We start from the raw sequence: 9,172 nt of genomic DNA on the forward strand, positions 1-9,172 counted from the left end.
GTCTCTTCTAGAAAAGTGAGAATTTGCCTCCATTCCTCCTCACCTTCTTTCTCTCCCAATTTTTAGTTGGTTGACTTCATGAGTTTAAATAATATGTATACTTGTGGCTGTTTGTCCTGTTCTCTGACTTTAGTCAGGCTCAAGTCGTCTCTATTTGAGGTGAAACTCTCACGTATTAAAAAAGAGACAGGTCCAAAATGGAGTCACTTGTGCTAAGCCTATGTCCCCAAAGACTTGATACCTAACTTAATTTCAGTTTTAACCATTTCTAGGGGTGGAGTTTTAAACCCACCAGACTGGAATTAACTGGTCAGTACCATGAGGTAATCTGCCTGACAGACCCCTTCCAGACCCTCAAGGAAGGTGACCTTGCCACAAACAGTCTACTTGTTGCTAGGAACCTTCTTATTCTGCCCCCTTCTCCCTATAAAAGTCTTTCATATTGTATAGCTCTTCCGAGCTCCTTTCTATCTGAAAGATGAGATGTTGCCTTATTCATGAATCACTGAATCAAGCCAACAAAATCTTAATCTCATTTTTTAACACATATGACTGTTCCTTTTCCTTCTACCTTTTCAGCTCTGACTTTCTGACATGAGCTTGATTTTTCAAAAGTCAGTGTGGGAATTTTCAGCAGATTAATCAATGAAAACAATTTAGAGAGGAACCTCCCCTCTTCCTTCTCCTGGAAAACTTAGACTCATCCCAAATACCCAAATACCTTTTGAGAATGCTTTCCAAACATTGTCGAGGGTAGTTTAAGGCCTCTGATACCTACGTGCCTACACATGATTGCTTGTGCGGTGTTCTCATGTATGCCAATGACAGCAGTAGAGTATTGTGTTTCTGTGACAAGGAGGACCAAGGGTATCCTCCTTCCTGGCACTGGGTGAACCTCAGTGACAAGAACCAGGCACTTCGTATTCTCATGATCTAGTGGAATGCCTGGTGCATGGTAGGCCTTTGGTATTTGTTTGAATGTATGTGCTTTTCTATTACATACTTTTATATAATTAGACTCTACTGCTCAAAGGGATGAGGTATCTTAAAAACATGTCTGGGGCGCCTGGGTGGCTCAGTCATTGGGCGTCTGCCTTCGGCTCAGGTCATGATCTCAGGGTCCTGGGATCGAGCCCCACATCGGGCTCCCTGCTCGGTGGGAAGCCTGCCCCCCCCCCCCCACTCTCCCTGCTTGTATTCCCTCTCTAGCTGTGTCTCTCTCTGTCTAAATAGGAAAAAGTTAATCAGTGCTGTGTTTCTACTCTCACGGTACCCTGAGCAAGCAGGTATGTGTGTGTACATATGTCTGAAGTTCTTGGTCTTAGAAAGAGTGGTCAGTGTGGCTCTGTGAAGGAGGGTCAACCCATAGCAGGTGGCTTTCCTTCTGATGGCCACCCCAGGGGAACTGGGAGCTTCTAGAATGAAAGCCAGGGCTGCTTTCTTCAGGCGGGTACACCAGATCCACTTTTCTCTGTAACTTGTTCTGACTCTTAGGCTGTTGAGAGTTGTCACAAACAAAACTCAAGCCCAACTCAGAAAGCCCCACCAATTACCCTGAGCCAAGGTGACCTGCTTCGAAACATATCCCGAAGATGTCACTTCTCACTGAAAACTTTTCACAGTTCTCCTGCTAAGCTTTGTTCACACCCAAGCTGACTTTATGGGGGGAACATCCATTTTCAGGCAAGTGCTTTTTGGAAAAGCCAATCCTCAGGGCAGAGGCTGTTGGTTCTCCACCACTTTCTCCTTGGGCTTGGCCACGTCAGTGCCCAGTGGACCAATGTCCAACTGCCAGCCCCGGCATCTTTTTGCCAGAGGACTTTCTCTGGATACCAGAGCTTTCCCTTGCCTATCCATGTGGCAGACTGGAAATGCCAGGATATCACTGTCCCTTGCTGCCAGCAGTCCTTAGTCCATGACTGATGAGAAGACTGAGCTCCAGTTACTCAAACAGTCACTTGCATGATGGCACATTGGCTGCCCTCTCTTTCCTGTCTCACTTTCTCACCCCCCACCAGTGTTTTCTGGGATCTCTTCCTTAACACACTACTCACCCTTGATTTCTTGTTTCAGGGTCGGCCTATGGGGGAGCTCAAGCTAAGATCATATTCTTAGAGAATAAGTAAGATGACACCTTCCTTCACTCCAGCTCTTTCCTGCAAAGGAATCATTTTTGCTTTTTGCTTCGCTCTATGGAGCAGCTACTGATGTGGCAGGTTAAGCTCATCTTTGTGGGGGCCATTTATGAGAAACGGCTGCCAGCATAACAAGCTTTGGCATGAAAAAATACTATAAATTTCTTTAAGGCACAGGAAGAAAGTCACAAGGCAGATTCTCCCACCCATAGTTAAACATTGAGCGTAGTAAGCTGCTTTGTGAAGCTACATCAGGCTTCCCTTCCCTCGACCCCCGAGACCCAGGGAGGCCTGAAAGAGTTTTAATGTGATTTCTGGGATGTGCTTAACTTTCAGAGAGGGAGCAGCTTAGCCCCTGGGAGAATCCCATTAATATAATTTTGCCGTAGCAAAGCTTCCTATTGCCTAATCTCATTAACTCTGTTTTATGTACATAAGTGAGTAAAAGCTGAGTTTGTGACTTGGTAATTGTTAATACATAACTTTTGAGTGCTTAGTGGAATAAAGAAGAGATTTTCTTGTTGGCAAAGAGGAGGTCCAGCACTCCAGAAATGACCACTTACTGAGATAGGGAATGAAATTGGGACATGCCTTATCTTTGAATAGCCACCACAAAATAACACAGGGTTGGGCGGGGGGAAGAAAGGGGCTAGTTATCCCGTTCTTTCCTCCAACTCTCCTAATAAATAGGACCTTCAATATAGTCTGGAAACCACTTGTCAGTAGCCATCTTTACTCACATTTGTAGTTTTGCTTCATTCATTCAACAAATATTAATTGAGCACATATGATGTATGAGGCATTGTTCCAGGTACTAGGGTGGTGGGCAAAAGAGTATAAGTCCCCCTCTCATTGAGCTTACGTTCAAATGGGGAGAGAAACAATAAGCAAACACATATATACTGTAATATATCGGGTGATTTTAAGTGCTGTGAAGAAAAAGAAATCGGGATAAGAAGAGAGTTGCTATCTTGTGGGTAGGTGGTCAGGGAAGGGTTCTCTGCATGAAGCGAGGGAACGAGATATTTGAGGGATCTCCAGCTTCCAGGGGGAGACATCATCAAAGGCAAGGGCAGGAGGAAGAGCAGAGAAGCCAGGGTACTGGACATAGGAGATGGACCAACAACGTGGATGGGACAAGTCTGGTAGGAGCTGAGGACCACAGTAAGGCATTTTGGTGTTAATGTGATCAGAAGTCACTGGAGGTTAGGGAAAAGGGGAGGGAGGGGGTACAAGGTTCAATGGTGGCTATGTGTGGCATCTAGACTGTAGGGGTACCAGTGGAAGCAGAGGGGACAAGAGGCAATGAAGTGTTCTGGGTGAGAGGCGATGCTCACAGGGGTGCAGGTGGAGAGACGGGGCTCAGAAGCAAGATGCATTCTTAAGGTAGAGCAGCAGGATCTGGTGATAGGTTGGATGAAGAGTGTGTGTGTGTGTGTGTGAGAGAGAGAGAGAGAGAGAGAGAGAGAGAGAGAGAGAGAGAGATTGATCGATTGATGGATGACTCCAAAGTTTTTGATCCATTTGTGTGAGTGGGGTGCTATTTACCGGGATGGGGACCACTAGGGGAGAAACAGGTTATTTTGGAGAAAAATCAGGAGTGTAGTTTCGCACCTGTTAAAAGTGTGAGCTGCCAGTAGACATGTAGGTGGAAATGAGAGTCTGTGGTTAGACAGAAGGATCTGGAGTGCAAGGCAGAGGTGGGGACTGGAGTTTCATAGGTGGGAGTCATCTGTTGTACAGAGGGTATTTAAACCCATGAGACTAGAATTCATCTGAGGGCCTGTAAAAGGGAAGGTGGGAAGCCCAAGGACGGGGGCCTAGGCCAGGCTTGCCTTTAGAGGGAGGAGAAGTGGTCTGGGAGGAGGAAAGAGGAACAAGGGAACAGTCGCCCCCTTGCAGCTTCATATTAAAAAATTAAACTGAAGAGCTTATAAACTAGAAGAGTCGTGATCGTCTCTGTAATAGAGCGGAAGGGACAGCAGCGGGGTCCTTTCTCCATCAGTCCATTCTGTCCTTCCATGAGTTTGGAGGACTGAGAGCTGAGGAGGTGGGGCTTTTTGAGAGGGTTCTTCCTGTTTCCTCTCCGCGCCCCCCCCCCAACCTGCCACTGAATTGCAGGTGGCCGAGGGCAGCAGGAATGCGCTCCTAAGTCCCACACTCTTCCCTTCAACGTGCATATAAAGCCTTCCCCCCAGGAAGTGGGTCATGAGGAAGGTCAATTTTCTTTAAACATCCATCCCACGTGGTTCACCAATTAGAAATTCGTGAAGGTTTGCAAAATGTCAGAATGCAAATTCTCCTGAAAGGGGAGTTTATTTGTTCTTCACAGTTCAGTGTGAATTAGTTTAATCAGATAATCAGCGAATTTCCCTCCTAACAGCTGGTTGAGACCAATCTGCACTGTATCTCTGTTAAAAAAAAAAAACTCACTAAGGATATGGTGCATAAGAGTCAGTTAGGAAACATTAAAATGCAGAGTCCTAGGTTCCATCCCCAGAAACTTCGACTTTGTAGGTCCAGGTGATTCTGATGCAGGTGGCTTGCGAACCACCCTGGGAAATATTGGGGTACAGAAGATAGAATGAACTTTGAGGGACATAGGGTATTTTTGGCAAGCTGCTAGAAGGAAGACCTTTGAACTGACAGAACGGGGTAGGTCTCAGTGTCCCTGTGGAAGGACAGAGGAAGGGGGAAGAGATCCCAGTACAGAAGGGAACAGAAGGAAGTTAATGTCTTCTCTCTGATGTTGTTAGCACCTGACACCACCCTAGGACTTCCAGGGTGTACCCAGGAACTGAACGTTTATCATGCACCAGGCACAGCATTGGGTTTTAAGAACTTTCCAGGTACTGGGGTGCCCGGCTAGCTCAGTTGGAAGAGCGTGTGATCTTGATCTTGGGGTCGTGTGTTCGGGCCCCACGTTGAGGGTAGAGATTACATAAATAAATAAAACTAAACCCAAAACTTTCCAGGCACTATTTCATTTAATTCTTACTACCTTCCTCTGAGGGAGGTACTTTATAATGCCTGTGCATGGATTAAAGAGGACCCAAAGGTTTTAAGTGGGAGATCCAGCTCCGTCTGGAATCCCTGCCTGGGTGACTCCAAATCCACGTGTTCAACCACTGTGTTGCACTGTTGAAATGCACAGTGTGGGCATCGATGCTCAAAGGGAAGCCTGGCATGATCACCTAGGTGTTGAGGAGCAAGCCACAAAGGCTCGGTGACCTGCATGCTTTCCTCCGGGATGGGTGCTTTGGTGCCCCCTAGTGGCCACTAACTCGGTGTGCTGAGAAATTCCAGGATGACCAATCAATGAACAGAGAACAGTCAATGAACCAAGTCATAACGGAAACAGGAGGTCTACAGGACTGAAACATAAGTGATTCTTAAAATACCAGCCTCTCACCTGATTAAACATGCAAACCCTCTACTCCCAGTATCTGAGCATTTCCACGGAGCGTGAGTTAAGAGCTATGTTACCATCTTCTGCCTCAGTGACACGTGACACACTGATTTCCAGATTACAAACCACAGCCTTTTAACCTGATCACAGCTGCATACACCTTCCCTCCAACCATTAGACTCAGAGAACTGGCTTCATTTTCATTAATCAGTAAGAAAGAGCTCCCCAGCTTGTCTACTCTACTAGGCCTGCTTCTATTTTTAACAGTCTGTCTGCCAAAGCACTAGTGGGCTAAAAATAGACTTACTTATAATACAATTCATCATGTACTCAGCTGCTGGGAGGAAGCTTAATTTGAGCTTCATCCAAGACGAAATACCTTTAAGAAACACATTATTTCACGTAACTATTTATTGATATCATTTTTTTAAGGAAGACCTTGATACGAACCCTTTGCTATAGATCTTGGAAATGAGAGAATTTTCGTCTGGTTTGAAGAGGTTCCCACAACACTATTTTGCTATAGTACTGGCCAAGGTTATAAAATGCTTTGGGACCTCTTTTTCCTTAACTTCAAACTCTTTTGGTCTCTCCTTGATTGTAATCAGTTTTAATTCTAGATCTCTGCTTCAACTTGATCTAGGTGAATTGGATCATCTTTTAAAACTAGGGTTGCCGGATTTAGCAAATAAAAATACAGAATTCCTAAATTTCAGATAAACACTGAATGGTTTTTTTGGTATAAGTAAATATTTGGGGCCTACCCCAATACTGCATAGTTTGTCTTAGACTTTCCCATTTTTTAAAAAGATTTTTTTTTTATTTATTGGAGAGACAGAGAGAGAGCAGGAGCAGGGGAAAGGGAGAAGCCGACTGCCCACTGAGCAGGGAGCCCAATGCGGGGCTTGATCCCAGGACTCCAGGATCATAACCTGAGCTGAAGGCAGACGCTTAACTGACTGAGCCACCCAAGACTTTCCTGGTTTTAGCACTGAAAGTTGTATGTTTGGGAACACCCTCAATCCCAGGCAAATGAGAACCCTAAATATGATACAAACCATACCCCCATCTTGAGGATTTGCTACCCACTGAAAAGTCCTATGGAAGAGAAACTGTTCTTTGTATAAGTTTTATTGAGATGCAATTCACCTACCATGAGTTTCGTCTTCCAGTGTACAATTCATTGATTTTTAGTATTTTCATGGAGTTGTGTAACCAGCACTACTAAGGAACTGTAGAATATTTTCATCACCGCAAACACCCTATACTTTCCCATTCTCCCCCGCTGCAGACCCCGGCAGCACTAATCAGCTCTGTCTCTATGGACTTGCCTATTGTGGACATTTCATACAAATGAAATCCTGCAATAGATGGTCCTTTAGGACTGGTTTCTTTTAGTTACCATGAGGATTTCAAGGTTCGTCTGTGCTGTAACATGAATCAGTTTTTGGTTCTTTTTTCTTCATTGCCAAATAGTACCCATTGTATGAATATAGCCCATTTTGTTTATGAAATCTTCAATGGACGGTTATTTGGGTTGTTTTTTTCCACCTTTTGGCTATTATGGGTAATGCTCTACTAACTGCTCTGAACATTCTTGGGGGAGTTTTTGTGTGTACGTATGTTTTCATTTCTCTTGAGTGTATACCTAGGAGTAGAATTGCTGGATTCAACTGCAACTGTTTAACTTTTTGAGGATTTTCCAAACTATTTTCCCAAGAGTCTGCATCATTTTACACTCCCATCAACAATAGAGGAGAGTTTCAATTTCTCCACTTGTTAGTGTCTATCTTTTTGACCCCAGCCATCATGGTGGTTGGGAAGTGGTCCTTCTTTGCAGTTTTGATCTGTATTACTCTAATGACTGATGATGTGGAGTATCTTCTCATGTGCTTATTTGCCATCTGCATATCTTGTGTGTGTCATTTGGAGAAATGGCTATTGAGATTCTTTGCCCAGTTTTTAATTGGGTTACTCGCCCTTTTGTTGTTCAGTTTTAAGAATTTTTTAAGAAAGATTTTATTTACTTGAGAGAGCGAGTGAGAGAGTGAGAGAGAGAGTGAGAGAGAGCGAGAGAGAGCAAGAGCAGGGGGAGGGGCAGAGGGAGAGGGAGAAGCAGGTTTCTGGCTGAGCAAGGAACCCGATGCGGGGCTCGATCCCAGGACCCTGGAATCATGACCTGAGCTGAAGGCAGACGCTTAAGCTGACTGAACCACCCAGGCATCCCAAGTGTTAAGAATTCTTTATATAATTTGGATAAAAGTGCCCTATCAGGTATGTAATTTGCAAATAACTTTCCCAGTCTGTGGGTTGCTTCAGAAACATGTTTTTGAGCCAGTGTTCCCCAAATGTTATTAGACCCTGGAGTTCTTCATTTCGAGCATCTATTCAGTATTGAGTTTAAACTGTTTGCCAGGCACTGGGGCTCCTGGGGTGAAGAGGAGCTGCCGGGAGGACCTCACAGTCTGGTGTGGGACAGAGAAGCAGGCAAACAAATGGTTTTAGGGAGACTGGGGAGGGAAAAATTTCATAAATATAGGGTTCATTTCCCTTTATCTCTAGCCTTTGGTGCAGTATGGGACACATAGTGGCGATCAATAAATATTTGAAATTGGGGTGCCTGGGTTGCTTAGTCGTTAGGCATCTGCCTTCAGCTCAGGGCATGGTCTCAGGGTTCTGGGATCGAGCCCCGAGTCGGGCCCCCTGCTCTGCGGCAAGCCTGCTTCTCCCTCTGCCTGCCGTTCCCCCTGCTTGTGTTCCCTCTCTCGCGGTGTCTCTCTGTCAAATAAATAAATAAAATCTTTAAAAAACTTGACAGAGAGAGACACCGCGAGAGAGGGAACACAAGCAGGGGGAGTGGGAGAGGGAGAAGCAGGCTTCCCGCCGAACAGGGAGCCTGATGCGGGGCTCGATCCCAGGACTCCGGGATCATGACCTGAGCTGAAGGCAGACGCTTAACGACTGAGCCACCCAGGCGCCCCAAAAGTAAATATTTGAAATAAAAATTGAATCAGGATTCAATAAACTGGAAATCCTCCTGCCTCTATTGTGTGTGGAGTTGCAATGTTTTTGTTTGTCATGTAATTTAAAGCATTCTAAAAGGCTTGTTGAGGTCTGAAAAATCTCCTCTATCTGCTACTAGCAAGTAACATTTCCATCATCTTTAAACATGTCTGAAGCTTTGAAGATCTTGGTTAAAATAGAGCTATATTATCTGAGAGCTATTATCAGTCAGGTAAGATTTTCCTCTGAATTAATTCCCACAGATGGACCCTAATGACTTGCCAGAACTCAGGACTAGTAAATTTTCCCCAGAGTGTGGAGCTGGCTTACATCTGGTGGGCTGGAGGGAGGGTGGTAGGAGGGGTGAGGACCTGGGGGTGGGTGCAGGGAGGTACTGGTAAGGGGGTCAAAGAAAGGAACATGAAGAGCACCAAAACCAAACTTGGACTGTACAATTGTGCCAGGGCCTGCCTTGTTTATGGGGAATGAGCAGTCCACCTCACGAACAGAGAGGACAAATTCATGTAAAATTATTCTCTGCAAGAGCCATCAAACTGCAGAGTTTTAATGTCATGGGATTAGGGGTGATGGATGAGCCCGGATCAACTTGTTTGTATTGTGATTG

This window comes from Eumetopias jubatus, unplaced genomic scaffold (genome assembly GCF_037043125.1).
Source record: "Eumetopias jubatus isolate StellerSeaLion01/CBP00866 unplaced genomic scaffold, mEumJub1_p1.0 scaffold_14, whole genome shotgun sequence".
NCBI lineage: Eukaryota > Metazoa > Chordata > Mammalia > Carnivora > Otariidae > Eumetopias > Eumetopias jubatus.